The sequence below is a fragment of the Saccopteryx bilineata genome, chromosome 2, assembly GCF_036850765.1.
Source record: "Saccopteryx bilineata isolate mSacBil1 chromosome 2, mSacBil1_pri_phased_curated, whole genome shotgun sequence".
NCBI classification, from domain to species: domain Eukaryota; kingdom Metazoa; phylum Chordata; class Mammalia; order Chiroptera; family Emballonuridae; genus Saccopteryx; species Saccopteryx bilineata.
Window position 1 is genome coordinate 31744849 of NC_089491.1, and position 14325 is coordinate 31759173.

Here is a 14325-nt window from a genome sequence, read left to right on the forward strand (position 1 = left end):
GAGCAGTCTTTCTCACATCTAACGAATGTTAAGACCAACCTATGATCACGTTTAACGGATGGAAGTCTCAATGCCTGCATGAAGCTTAACCCCACCACATATCAACCAGACTACAAAGCCATCAGCAAAACCACGAAGCACCAGAAGTCACATTAATGGTAAGAAGTACATTATTTATCATTGGTTAACAACAGCATAACACGTTATTAAAAAGAATTCAGAGACTTATTGTACTTTAAAAGTGTTGGTCTTACATAAAATGCACACATTTACTTGTATTTAGTGTTAAATATATTGTATGGCTCTCACGGAATTACATTTTAAAATATGTGGCGTTCATGGCTCTCTCAGCCAAAGAGGTTCCCGACCCCTGTCCTAGAGCGTATCTCTCTTATAGTACTTACCACACTTTTTGCTTTTTTACAGCCCATCTCCTGTGCATGTGTGATCCCAGAAGGAAACCAGAGTATGTGACCCCCAAAACGCCACTTTTATTTTGAGATAAAGACATCCCAAAAACAACAGATAGAAATAAAGAGCACTCTGATCTTCCCTTTTATCCCTGAAAGCAGGAGATGAAACTCGCTTGTGAAAGATGTCTTCCCTAGACCAGAAGGAAAGAAAAAAAAAAATCTCATCTCCAGAGTGGAAGATGAGGCTCAGCGTAACCTGTAGAAACAAACCTTGATAAACCACTGCTTCTCATCCTAGTCACTTCTCCACCATTAACTATCCTAACCCAAGTGCCTTTGCCTTGTCATGCTTTCATAATTTACTACTTTTGTCCTAATTAGTATATGTGTTTGGGTCTTCACTTACCCGTGGGGCCTCCCATGTACATGTCAAAACTTGTTTGTTTTTCTCCTGTTAATGTATGATGTCAATTTAATTCTCAAGGCCCAGCTGGAGACTCTAAAAGGGTAAACTTTTGACTCCCCTGCAGGTACAAAGATTGTGGCTAGGTCTTCTCCGTCCTTAGGAGCAGTACCTGGAACTCCGGCAACCACTAGCAAGTGCATCTGTTACAGGAATGAAAGCATCCGTGAAAAATAAAGTGTTCACATTCCTGGGATGACCACATTTTATCTTGTAATGTTCAGTTATTTCTCCTTTCTTTTCCCCTTCATCACGTGTTAAAACTGCACACATAATTTTCATTTAGTTCTCACAGTTCTGGCGGGGGCAGAAATCCATCTGTGCCTTTCTTTACTGGATGAGAAAACTGACATTGAAACAGGCGAAGTGGGTTCTCCCAGGTCACACAGCCGGGAAATAGCAGAATGGGGAAACTAAGCTAGGTCTTTCTGACTTCAGATTCCATGATCTACCTGCTTTAGTGTTTTTCTTTGGACCTTTGCAGCATGTCTTAGATCGACTTTGAATAATACATGGCACATATTGATAAATTGGCAAAATGAGATAGCGTTCTCTGGTGCCCCCTGCTGTTTTGTAAATATGATGACCGATTGTGAAAGAGTCAAACAATAGAATACTGGTTCTCAAACTTGATTGCCTATTGTAATCACCTGGGCCTCACCCCCATGATTCTGACCTCATGGCTCTTGAGGGGGGATGAGCATTAAGGTTTTTAATGTGCTGCCTGCATTGGGGATCACTGCAATACCAGAAAATGTAAAGCAAATTGAGAAAACAGAACTTAATACCACCACTCAGATATAATAATGCTTGTTAATATTTTGGTGACTTTCTCTTTTCATGGAAACACAAATCCCATGTTACAAAAACAGGATATCATACAAGTTGTTATATAGCTTAGTTTCTTTATCCACAAGTCCCCAAACCCCTGTACCTTGTCCATGTATAACACACACACCTTTATGATACTGCGTTGTATGAATGTAACACAGTCACTTAACATATCTCTTACCCATTGATGTTTACATGCAGCTTTAGCTGTTCTGTTAAAATCAGCACTGCAGTAAGCACCCTTGTACACACTTTTGTACCACTAGGCTTGTTGTATTACTGCTATTTCTTTTTCCAGTGTGATTTGTGCTTCATTACAATGTTCTCTCCTCACCTAAATTAAGAAAGAAAAGAGAGGAAGGAGAGAAAGAAGGAAGGAATGAAGGAAAAAAGGAAGAAGGAAGGAAGGAGGGAGGGAGGGAGGGACAGAGGGAGGGAGAGAAAGAATGTCGGAAAGAAAAAAGAACAAAAATCAAGTTCAAGAACTGGAAAATCTGGCTTTCTTAGCTATTCCTCAATTTATTTTAGAGATGACACATACCCGAACGATGACCTTTTCCATGCTGACTTCCAGCAACACCAGTGTGTGTGAAACCAGGCCAAGGCCCACTTCCTGGTTCCCGGCCGCCCCTTTTCTGTAGCCGCAGGATGAACATTTCAGGAGGCAACAAACCAGGGATTCTCCGGCAGCTGATTTTCTAGCAAGTAGTCCATTAACCACAAGAGGTCACTAGGGGATAAAAAACTACTGCTTCTTTGAACAAACTCTTCCTGGCTGAACACATTAGTGTTCAGGGTGTTGTTGGCAACAGCAGGAATCAAAGTGATCCGGATATTGATAGAATAAACCCATGTCATGTTTACTCTTACCAGTCATTAATTGACTAAGGTTTTGTCTACATTTTTTTTGGTCTATGTTCACTGAAGAGATTGGCTATAATTTTCCTCGCTCATACCATCCTGTCAGGCCTGGTTTCAAGTTTAGGCTACTCTCAAAGGTAAGTTGGTAATGTCTCCTCTTTATGTACACTCTGGAGCAGTAAGTAGTAAGTTAAACCAGAGGCATCTGTTCCAGGATGAAAAGAAACCGATAAAAATGTGTGTCACTAGCATTTTTCTCGTGGAAAGATCAACTTCGGTTTTTAACTCTTTGTGGTTATTTCTGCTTCTTCTTGGGTAAATTTTGTTAGTTATATATTCCAGTCATTGTAATATTAACTAGGTTTTGAAATATGTGGGCAACAAATTTCTTAACATCCTTGTCACCCTTTTAATGCCTTTCTTTTTGTTGTTAATATTGATTTTTTTTAAAAGGTTAAAACAAACAACTGTGGTACAGGGTTTGTCTTTTTTTTTTTTTTTTTTCTTTCAAAGAATCAACTTTTACCTGTAATTTGTTTTATTTGTTTCTACTTATATCTTTTCTTTAGGTTTATTCTGTCTTCCAACCTAAGTAGCATACTGGAAACCTGTCCAGTTGAGCAATTTCACATTATAAGATAAAATTAAACTCACTGCTCAGGAGAAGTACAACTATTCTTAGTTCTCAGATCAAAATTTCTGTCTGAGCTATTTATTCATAATGACTCCAGTTTGTGATGGTATTTTACTGGACAATAGCCAGAGTGAATTAGACAGACCTATTTTTGACAGCGGCCCTCAGGGAAGTCTGATGGCATCACCCCAAGAGCACATTAATACTAGTCACCCAAACCTGTTCCACCAGGAAGGGCATGGTCCTGGGCATGTCCTGTGTCCATTCCCTGTACCTCTGATATCAGTGAACTGGATGGACTGCATATTCATAAAAAAATTCCCTCTTAATATTTTCTTCATATCATTTTCTGATAAATAATTAGGAGACATGAGTTCAAATTTATTCTCCATTGCTGTGGAATAATTATATATATATATATATATATATATATATATATATATATATATATATATAAACAATCAAGATACGTGTGACACAGGGTCTCTCAGAGGCTAAGGAAAATCAGGCTACTTTTATAACTTTAAGCTTTCAGTATTATATTTTAAAAGAAGAAATAGCAAAACCAGAGTTCCAAAACTATGCTATAGTTTGAATATATATATTTAGCAAATTAATGGTTTGAAATCACACAAGAAGCAATAACAGTGTATAATTCTTTTGGCTATAACATCTAAACTGAAATTAAGAATTTCTTTTTTCTTTTTATTTATTTTTTAATTACAGTTTACATTTCATATTATTTTGTATTAGTTTCAGGCGTAAAGTTTAGTGGTTAGAAAAATCATATACTTTAAAAGTGTTTCTCTCTACATTTCATCTGATAAGGCATTATTATTGAAAATTTATTAAAAAAACTCATACACCTCAACACCAAGAAGCAAACAAACAAACACACAATTCATTAAAAAGATGGGCAGAGGACCTAAATAGACACTTCTCCAAAGAGGACATACAGATGGCCAATAGACATATGAAAAGATGCTCAACATCATTAATCATCAGAGAAATGCAAAAATAAAACTGCAATGAGACATCACCTCACACCTGTCAGAACAGCTATCATCAAACCAACAAACAACAAGGGTTAGAGAGGATGTAGAGAAAAGAGAAGTTTCGTGCACTGTTGGTGGGAATGCAGATAGGTACAGTCGCTGTAGAAAACAGGGTGGAGATTCCTCAAAAAATGAAAAATAAAACTGTCTATGACCCAGCGGTTCCACTTCTTGGTATATATACGAAGAAACCCAAGAGACTGATTTGAAAGAATAGATGCACCTATGTTCATTGCAGCATTATTTACAATAGCCAAGATACAGAGGCTTTTCGTTAATGTGAAATTTAGACCCTCCAGCCCTCTGCCATTGGTCCTGGAGAACATTAAGGGATCTGTTGGGATGGGCCTGAATAGAAACGCATTTTGCCATTACTTACCAGGGAACCACAGATGTGGAAGCCAAAACAAAAATTGTTTCACTTCATTTAATTGGGTGTCTGAAATGCCCCAAACTCATAATCTATATGTTAATAGACAAGTAGTTCTAACCTTCACCATACTTCCTCCTTGGGCAAGATAAAAATATTGATGCATATCTAATTTAAAGCAAAGCTATCCTGGCTTTATGCAAACACTTAAGAAGGTCCGTTCTATGTGGGCTTGATTTTTATAACCCTGTTTAAAGGAGGCAGATGTTTCTGACAATAATAACTTTAAGTTCAGAATTGTCCACATCAATCTGCCCTTGCCTTCTTCCTAGCAATAGGTAGTTAACAGGGTTGTCCTGATCATGTCTAGCTCAAGAAAATAAACTTACATCATTTGGGTACAAAGGGATGCTTGTTCTTTGTTAATTCTTTGGTGTGCTCTATTTCTGTCCTATTCCCATAGTCACAAAGCAGGAGGAGAGGAGAAACAGGCCCATTGAAAGATCGCTCCTTCCACAGCTCGGAACCCACCAGTCCTCTGTTACACACAGAGGACACACGTCTGAGGCTCTGTCTCAGAGCAGGAACTACTCCACACCGAAAACTGTTCAGTGCATCCCCATGTGCAATCTTCTCTGACAATCTCAGAGAAAGAGACTATCTTTTTTTTGAACGCACAGGGGGCTTGCCTCTCTTGTGGCCTTCACCATACAACCTTGGAATATACTTAAAAGAGGAACCGAAACGGTGATGGAGTAGTGCAGTGCCTTTTAAGGAAGGTGGGGTATGGTAGAGGAAGTCTCCGGGCTTAGTGAGTGGCTGGTCAATGGCAGAGTCAATAGCCCTGTCCATTAGCCCCGCAAGTTGACTCGTCTGGAGTTACAAAGATGCAGCAGTGATCTGGGCATACTGCCTCAACCAGTAGAGTAAGAACAAGTGGGACTTATAAGAGCAATTGGTGAGGCAGGAAATCAGGAGAAATGGGGGAGATGGAGAAGGTGAGCCTGCTACAGTGAGTAGTAGTGTGTTTCCAAAGACTTTTAAGAATATGAGGACTAATGATCAATTTCAAATTGTTCTTTGGCCACCATATAATTCCTCTCCCTCTCTGCAAACATTTAGCTATGTCTGCTGTTAAATCAATTAAATAAGAGGCCATTAGGCTGGGGAGACTCTAATGCCATGGAGCCCTACATAAATAAGCAAACCAAAAATCTAAGCCTGTAAATGCCTCATGGTTATGAAATCAAAACCTAAAGACAACCAATCACATGCAGCCAACAAGGTTCTTAAGGTATTGCCGACCAAAAATTTCTTTACTTTGCTTCCGCCTTTTTTGCATACAAGTTTTCCATCCAGCTCCCTTGGACAGAGTGCTTTAAACCACTTGGTATTGCTCAGATAAAGTCTTAAGAGTTTAATATGGCTCAGTTTATCTTTTTTTTTTTTTTTTGTATTTTTCCAAAGCTGGAAACGGGGAGAGACAGCCAGACAGACTCCCGCAGCATGTGCCCGACCGGGATCCACCCGGCACGCCCACCAGGGGTGACACTCTGCCCACCAGGAGGCGATGCTATGCCCCTCCGGGGTGTCGCTCTGCCGTGACCAGAGCCACTCTAGCACCTGGGGCAGAGGCCAAGGAGCCATCCCCAGCGCCCCGGCCATCCTTGCTCCAGTAGAGCCTCGGCTGCGGGAGGGGAAGAGAGAGACAGAGAGGAAGGAGGGGGGCAGTGGAGAAGCAAATGGGCGCCTCTCCTATGTGCCCTGGCAGGGAATCGAACCCGGGTCCCCCGCATGCCAGGCCGATGCTCTACCGCTGAGCCAACCGGCCAGGGCCTCAGTTTATCTTTTAACATGACAAAAAGGCTTTGTGCAAGTGAAACTGTTTGTTTTTGCTCTTTCATGAAAATAAAATGAAGGAGTTGTTTCTCATTTGGGTCACCGTGGCATGGACAGGGCAGGTGCACTGAGGCTGGGGTGGGGGGAGGGAAGGGGGCGGAGTGGGCGATGCCCGTGTGCTCGGCTGAACTGAAATGAGAAGCTCTGAACCAGAGTGACCTTGCTCGGAGAAACCCCTGGCGATTTCCCTAAAGCTGGGGGAAGGCACTGGGCTTTATGAAGGTTACAGAATGGAGGTTTGAGCCAATCTTATCTGGATCTAACAAGGCAAGGAGAGCTGAGCTGAGATTAGTTATTTATACCTGTTTGTGATCTTGCCTTCTCTTCCTTTCTAGATCCAAAAGGGACATTCACTTCTGAAGAAGCACGACAAGAGGCTCACCTCCTAAATTCAGGCTGCATGAGAAAGAAGGTCTGAGGGACAGGGTCCCAAGACAGTGCCTTTGGGGGTCGGCGGGGAGGGGAGGGCACTGGAAAAATGGCTGATGAAATTGTCCGCACACGCAAGGACAAGAGCTCTAGCAAGAGCTCTAACAAGAGGTAACTGTCTGTATTCTCTGACCATTAACATTCCATAATATAATTATTTTTAATAAGTGACTGCCTTTTTTTTCTTCTCACTTTTGGGATCAGAGATGTCTGTTCTCATTTGGCAAATATCCCAAAGGAGAGCCACCAAAACAAGCAGCAGCTGATGACAGACCCTGAACAGGAAACAGGTTTAAAAAAGGTGAACGCAACCCTCTCCCTGCTCCGGGGAGCCAGGGCACCTGCTGCCTGGTCCTGCTTAGTCTGCATGCAGCCTCCTCCGCTAGGTGCCAGTGACTGGATGGGACCTCCCTGGGCTCTGTGCCACAGAGATCACTTGTTCCAGCCCCTCATTTACACATCCATCTGGCAGCCCAGCAGGGCCCAGCACACCGAGGAGCCCACTGTGGCACAGAGGAGAGACGTGCCATGGTGCAGGCCTGCCACACATCTTGCGCAGCGAGCTCAGGGGTGCTAATGAAGTCAGCCCGTCTGCCTTCCTGGCAGGGTGGCCGTTCCCGCCAGTCAGTCTGCTTTGACTCTGGAAGCGTGGGTGCATGGCGCCATGTCTCTCTTCGTTCATCTCTCCTCTTTCATTCCCTTTTATACTTTCCACAAGTAATGGCATCTTCTCAAACCTGCTTCTTTCTTTCTTCATCTCTTTCAGTGGGTCATACTCTCCTTTGGTCCACATAATGAGAAAAAAAAAAATCTTTTCTCACTACCCTCGAAGGAGGAGAGTACCTTCTTGGGTGTTTGCATGCAACTTTTGAGATGGACGCAGGGTCCAGCTGAATTTATCTGCATCTTAAGTAGAGAACGTTTCTGTGGGTGGGAGTGAGGGTTCAGAGTAAAGAACACAGTCCATGAGGTTGGGAGCAAAAATTTGGGGACCACTCCTCTTTGGTCACTGAATTTAGAGACTTTGGAGAGGAGAAAAGAATGATGATGATGAACATGATGATGATAGTAATATCTGTCATTTATACAGTGAAACAAAGCCAGGCATTGTGCTTTTTTGTTCATTCAATCCAACCCTTCAACAAAGTTGTCAATCAAATGTTAGGGAACTTGCTGAGGAAACTGGAGGCTCAAAGGCGAGAGAACTTGCCAACAGTGATACAAGTATGAAGCTCTCAGCTGAAATTTGGAGCAAGTTCTATCTGACTCCAAAGTTCACATTCTTAATGATTGAATTATATTGATTTGCCAAGAAAATTTATGACTGGATCTTCAGAACAGTAGAAAGTTGAGTTTGTAGGTGACCGAATTTATTCACTTAGGGGGCTAAGTGACCCTGTTCTTCATTTGGTGGGAGCGTAGGTGACTCTGGGGTGGTCACTAAGCAAATGACTGGTCCACCATCTGCAGTTGCTGGCTAGCTACCTGCCCCTCAGTGTCTGGGTCTTTCTTCAGCCTTCCAGGACAGTGGAATTCCAGATCCGGTCAGCCTGGCATGCTTCATTCCTAAAGAGTGTTGAGATGACAGGAGGCAAACCCAACGAGTGATAGGGGAATAGAGGTGAGGGGTTACAACCATCCAGTTTCTCTTCCACATGCCAGCGTTTTGAAGAACTCTAGTCAATAAATAACCAATTTCAACACTTTCTTTCAAAAAAAAGCATTTTATAGTCTGATCTAAGTTCATGTTGTTTAAAATCATTTCCATTGCCCTAAATAACCATGAATGTCAAAAACATGCAATTTTGGCTGAAAAGACCATAAACTATCCCAGCTAGAAGAAACCCTGTCCTTCACTGTAGAGACAATAAGTTCAAGGTCTCAGGATGACTTTAGTGTCACAGCTCTGTATTTCAGTCCTTGTCCTGTGTCCTGCTGCTCACAAATAGTGTGACCTTGAGGCAGAGATGCAATCAACTCTCTCCTCTCCAAAACAATTCCTCCCCTGCTGACTTTGTGGGGACTAAATAAAATAGTGTGTGTGAAGTGCCCAGAAAATGCCCTAGAAGAAGTCAGTGTTCCAGATATGGTCATGACTTGCCCTGGGCAATGTCATCCAGCTATTCAGGGTAGAGCCAGGGCCAGAACCCTACTTTCTGATTTTCAGGTGTGTGTGTGTGTGTGTGTGTGTGTGTGTGTGTGTGTGTAATGTCTGCTTCCGTGAAGTCACGTGGTCTGTAATTATGTAGGGCTTTCTAGTTTTCATAGCATTTATTTAGAGAATCTCATTCAGTCCATGCAACAGCATGGTAAAGTTAGACAGGAGCGGTATTGCTAGGCTGACTTCACTCATCAGGGAAGGGAGGCTGGAGAGGTGATTCCCTTCAGTTTCACAGCTCATTGTGGGGGGGCAGGACTAGATCTCACGCCTCCTCATCTATGGCTCTTTCCATGCACAGTGCCTTCCCACCTAAAGGCCAAACAGTTTCACTAAAGAGATAAGGGAGCCTGAAAGAAATATGCTGGGGGTCAACAATGACGTAACCAACAATTCTGATTAGATACTGAGGGGGAAAATTGAACTTTGAGATGATTGAGCAAGAAGCAAAGAGAAAACAGACAAGGCAGTAAGCAATCCATGTGGAGGGAGTGTGGGAAGTGGGGACACTCAGCAGTTCTGAAATTCTGCAGCCCATTCTTCCCAGTTGGCTCTGCCTCTGCAGCACCCCAACTGCACAAACACATTTCCTCAGACAAGGGAAGCCTCATGTTCTTTGCCATGTTTCGAGCTTCAGTTTTTCTCTTTAGTCTCAAGGGGGTGGAATCTCTAGGCCTGAGAATTTGGATACTCTTAAATTGACTTCCCCTGGAGACTTGTATATACACAAGTGTTCTAGTCTTCCTAGAATGCATAGAGTTCACATTTCCTAGTGATGAGGAGTGTCAAAAAAAAAAAAAAAAAAAAAAAAAAAAAAAAAAAAAAAAGGTCACCTGGAAGAAATAAAAAACACCCCAATGGCTTCTGCTGCCAGATTTCAGTCTAGTGCTTTAAAAACTATTTACACTCTCAGAATCTAGCATTTTTAAAAACCTACCACAGCTCTCTCACTAATTGACATTTAATACTCTAAATCTGCAAATATTCCTAACACTACTGGATTGTACACTTCAAATAAGTGAATCATATGGGATGTGAATTCTGGATCAATGAAACTGGTATATTAAAAAAAAAAGAGCCATTAAAGACTTGAAAGCTTGATTTCAAAGAGAGATGTGTACACTCACATTTAAAACAGCACTATTCACAACAGCCAAAAGGTGGAAGCAACTTAAATGTCCACTGGCCAATGGAATATTACTCAGCCTTTAAAAGGGAGGAAATTCTGACACATGCTACAGCATGAATGATCCTTGAAGACACTATGCTAAGTGAAATAAGCCAGTCACAAAATGACTAATAGTGTACGATTCCACTTATATGAGATACCTGGAATAATGAAGTTCACAGAGGCAGAAAATAGAATGGTGATTTCCAGAGGTGCGAGTGGTGGGGTAAACAACAGTGAGTTGTGTTTCAGGTTTGCAAGAGAAAAGGAGTTCTGGAGATTGGTGGAACAACAATGTGAATGTGATGAACACTACTGACTGGACACTTAAAATGGTTAAGATGGTATTTTAATGTTATGTGTTTTTAGCATACTGTTTTAAAGGCAAGGGGACACAGTGGTTTGAGGCGCCATTTTGGGAAAGCTGAAGCCTGGATTCCTGTGAAACTTTAAATGAACAACGATAGATGCACTGTCAGACCCTAGTGTCAATTTAGAGAAAGTAATGGTCATATTATATCTCAAGTTTTCAGGGGTAAGAATTATAAGACAGTTACTCCAGATATTTATGAGACTGATACAAATGCATTCTTATGTCTATTGATTCATTTATTCAACAAAAATTGATTGGGTGCCTACTATGCTGTGGACACTGCATCACTGCATGGTGCTCAGTGCTGGGGATACTGCCTCCACCCCTCATAGGTCTAGGATGGGTTAAATCAATTGGCATGGAGCATGAGTTGGCCGTATAAAAGTCCAGAATTTCTAGACTTTTCTTTCATGTTACTCCATAGAGTCTTCCATGAACATAACACCACCACAACAATCTCTTGGCATTCTTACATACTTGTTCTTTTGATTTGATTTGATCCTGCCCTTAACTCTCTCTTCACACTTCTTACATTATGAGCCTCTTGTTGACAACAGGCTAGTCTTATTTACCTTGTATTCTCTATAAAAGTGTACCCTTTACAAAATGTCTCTGTAGCTAACAAGTTGCCTTACACAGAGAGCCTTATTGAAAATTTTGTGAACTATGCTGAAATAACATTAGCCTTATCCTGTGACCAAAGTAAGGACTGCTGCTTTCAGAGTCTTGAAATCATCACAATCATCAAAGCAGATGAAAGTACAGTAAGGGAGTATCCAAAAACAAATTAGGAAAGGTATTTTAAAATGCTATATTGACCTAACCACAGATCTTCCTTGCATTGTGCAGATGGGGCCCCTTTTTGTGAAAGTTATTTGTCCATAAAAATACTAATCTTAAATTGAGTGCAATATATGGTACACAAGATTTCCTTCATGTACAAGTTTGTGTGTGAACTCAGACCTCATATTGTGCATGAATATATTTCACTGTTGGTTGACTTATATAGATATCATAACCAAATCTAGAAAGGGGCATGGAGTCGAGAATAAACAAGGCACTTATTGGAGGTATTGAGAGTAATGATGATGAGTACCTTCTTCTTCTTGCCTATTAGAAGAATTTGCAATGAAAAGCCTCTAAATCAGAATGATGCATTCAAATCCAGCTATTTAATGAAAAGTTCCTGTGCATTAAGCCCCTAGTCCTCTGTTATCTCATCCATGCTTCACAATCAGTTTCTGAGCGTGCCTGCTTATTAGCCCCCTTTACAGATGACAAGACTGAAGACAAAAAGGGTTGGAGGATTTCCCAATATTTCACAGCCTCCAAGTCCCATGGCCTTTATATATATCATGGTTTCTCAATTTTGAATATTTTATAGAGTTACAAGACTTAAAAAAAAGACCCCGCAAGCAGTCTGTGTTGCTGAGGAGTTGCTTTTTCTGTCAGGTCCATTAATCCTTAGCCTCACTCTCTTGAACTTTGAGTCTCACTTACACATCAAACCCTGGAAGCGAGCTAGTGCTGATGCCACGGGAGCAGCAGCAGGTAGCACCACTTGGGGCAGGTGCGCTCATGCTCTCTGACGTGCTTGGCCGGTCTGCTGTTCACGTGAAACGATGCCCAGCAGGACCGGGCTGCTAGGTTTGCCAACGCAAGTCATTTCCCCATGATTAGTGAAGGTTTAACGTCCAAGGGTACAAAGTGCTGAGAGGAGGAGAGGGAAATCGCTAATCTCTGCAGTCTTTGGTGACCAAAAAGGTAAACAGCTCTGCTTTAGACCAGTCTTAGAGTGAGACACACTCTCTGTGAACCTGTTCTGTGACTCTAGGCAAGTTGCTTGCATTCTCTGAACCAGAGTTTCCTTATCCAGAAAATGAGTAATCTCCGAGAGGGGCTCAGATAAGAGACATCTATATAAAAAGAACTAGATGCATCATAGAACCTCAAAGATTAGCTATATTAGGCCTTGGCCAGGTGGCTCAGTGGTAGAGTGTCAGCCCAGCATGTGGATGTCTCGGGTTCAATTCCCAGCCAGGGCACACAGGAGAAGAGCTCATCCACTTCTCCACCCCTCCCCCTCTTGCTTCTCTCACTCTCTTTCTCTCTACCTCTCTCTTCTCCTCCCCTCCTACAGCCATGGGCTCGATGGAGTGAGTTGGCCCAGGTCCTGAGGATGGCACCACAGCCTCTGTCTCAGGTGCTAAATAAATGGCTCTGGTTGCAATGGAGCAAGGGCCCCAGATGGGCAGAGCATCGCCCTCTAGTGGGTTTGCCAGGTGGATCCCGGTTGGGGGCATGCAAAAGTATAAACCCTGCCTCCCTTCATCTCACCAAAAATAAAAATAAAAAATTAGCTATATTACTGTTATAGTTATTATTGTCATAACAAGAATAATTAGTATTAATAGCATGAGTGAAATTATTTTTTTCACTCAGCCCACAGTGAGTGGAACGTTGTAGTCACAGTTCCGACCACCTAAGTCCTGACTCCCAACAACCCAACCGTCACTAACCTCACTCTTCATTCTTTCATCACCATCCACTTCTACTTTCTCCATTTTTTTCTGACAAAGATAAAATCCAGTAAAACCTCCCCAGAGCAGGTTGTCTGGTCTTATGAATCTTTGGTGCTTGGAATAGCACGGATGAAGATGAGGAAACCAGGAAGCGTGCCTTTGGGGAAGCGAGTAGAGTCAAGAGTGCTGATGGGAGCCTGTCCCTGTCCAGCCCTCCATCAGCCATTCGGCCATACAACAGGCCTTGGCCATGACTTCCCCAGACAAGTGAGTCTCAATTTTGTGTTTCAAACATTTATTTCCATTTCCTTTAATTATCACATTCAATGTCTAACACTGCACACTTTTAGAACCTATCTGAACCTAAGCTCCATTTAGACAACTGAGTTCTCTGCTTCTTTTTCCTTCATTTCATTGACATTTCGCTTGTTCAGTCATAAATTTTAGTGTCACACTCAATACCACTGAGTACTCTGTCTGACATACTTACACACACACCCAATTTATGTGTTATCTCAAAGGAATGTGTTCCTGAGAATTTATCCTTTCCTGTGATCATGGTCATTTTATTATTTTCAGATTGGCCCAGAACGTTTATGTGCCTCATTCATTGTTTGATTCAGGAAGCATACAATATTTTTGTTTACCTTCTCTTGATTTAGATTTTGCTTTAATGTTCAGGAGAAAACCTGTGGATTGAGCCCATGCTGGGAGAATGCCCAGTGCCACAGCTAGGGAAAATAATGGCTTAGATCAATCACTTTGAGTTTTATCCTAGTTTTTACCAACTGTAAGACAAAAAAAAAAATGTAAAGATTGAGAAAGAATGAGAATAAAGTAAAGACTGTGTTCTGGTGTTAAGAACACCAGGGAGCCCAATATGGTTTTGGGGCATGAGGTGGTGGAGGGGGGTGTGGGGAGGATCTTTGGGTGCCTCCTGACTGCAGGCACTTCACAAACTTATCCAATGCTCTTGTAAAGTTGAGATTCCACTTTACAGAGGAAGAACTTGAGGCCCAGAGAAATAAAGACAACCTTGGTCAAGGTCATTTTTAAAAAATTTTTATTTTTCTGAAGTGAGAAGTGGGGAGGCAGAGAGACAGACTTCTGCATGTGCCCGACTGGGATCCACCTGGAATGCCCACCAGG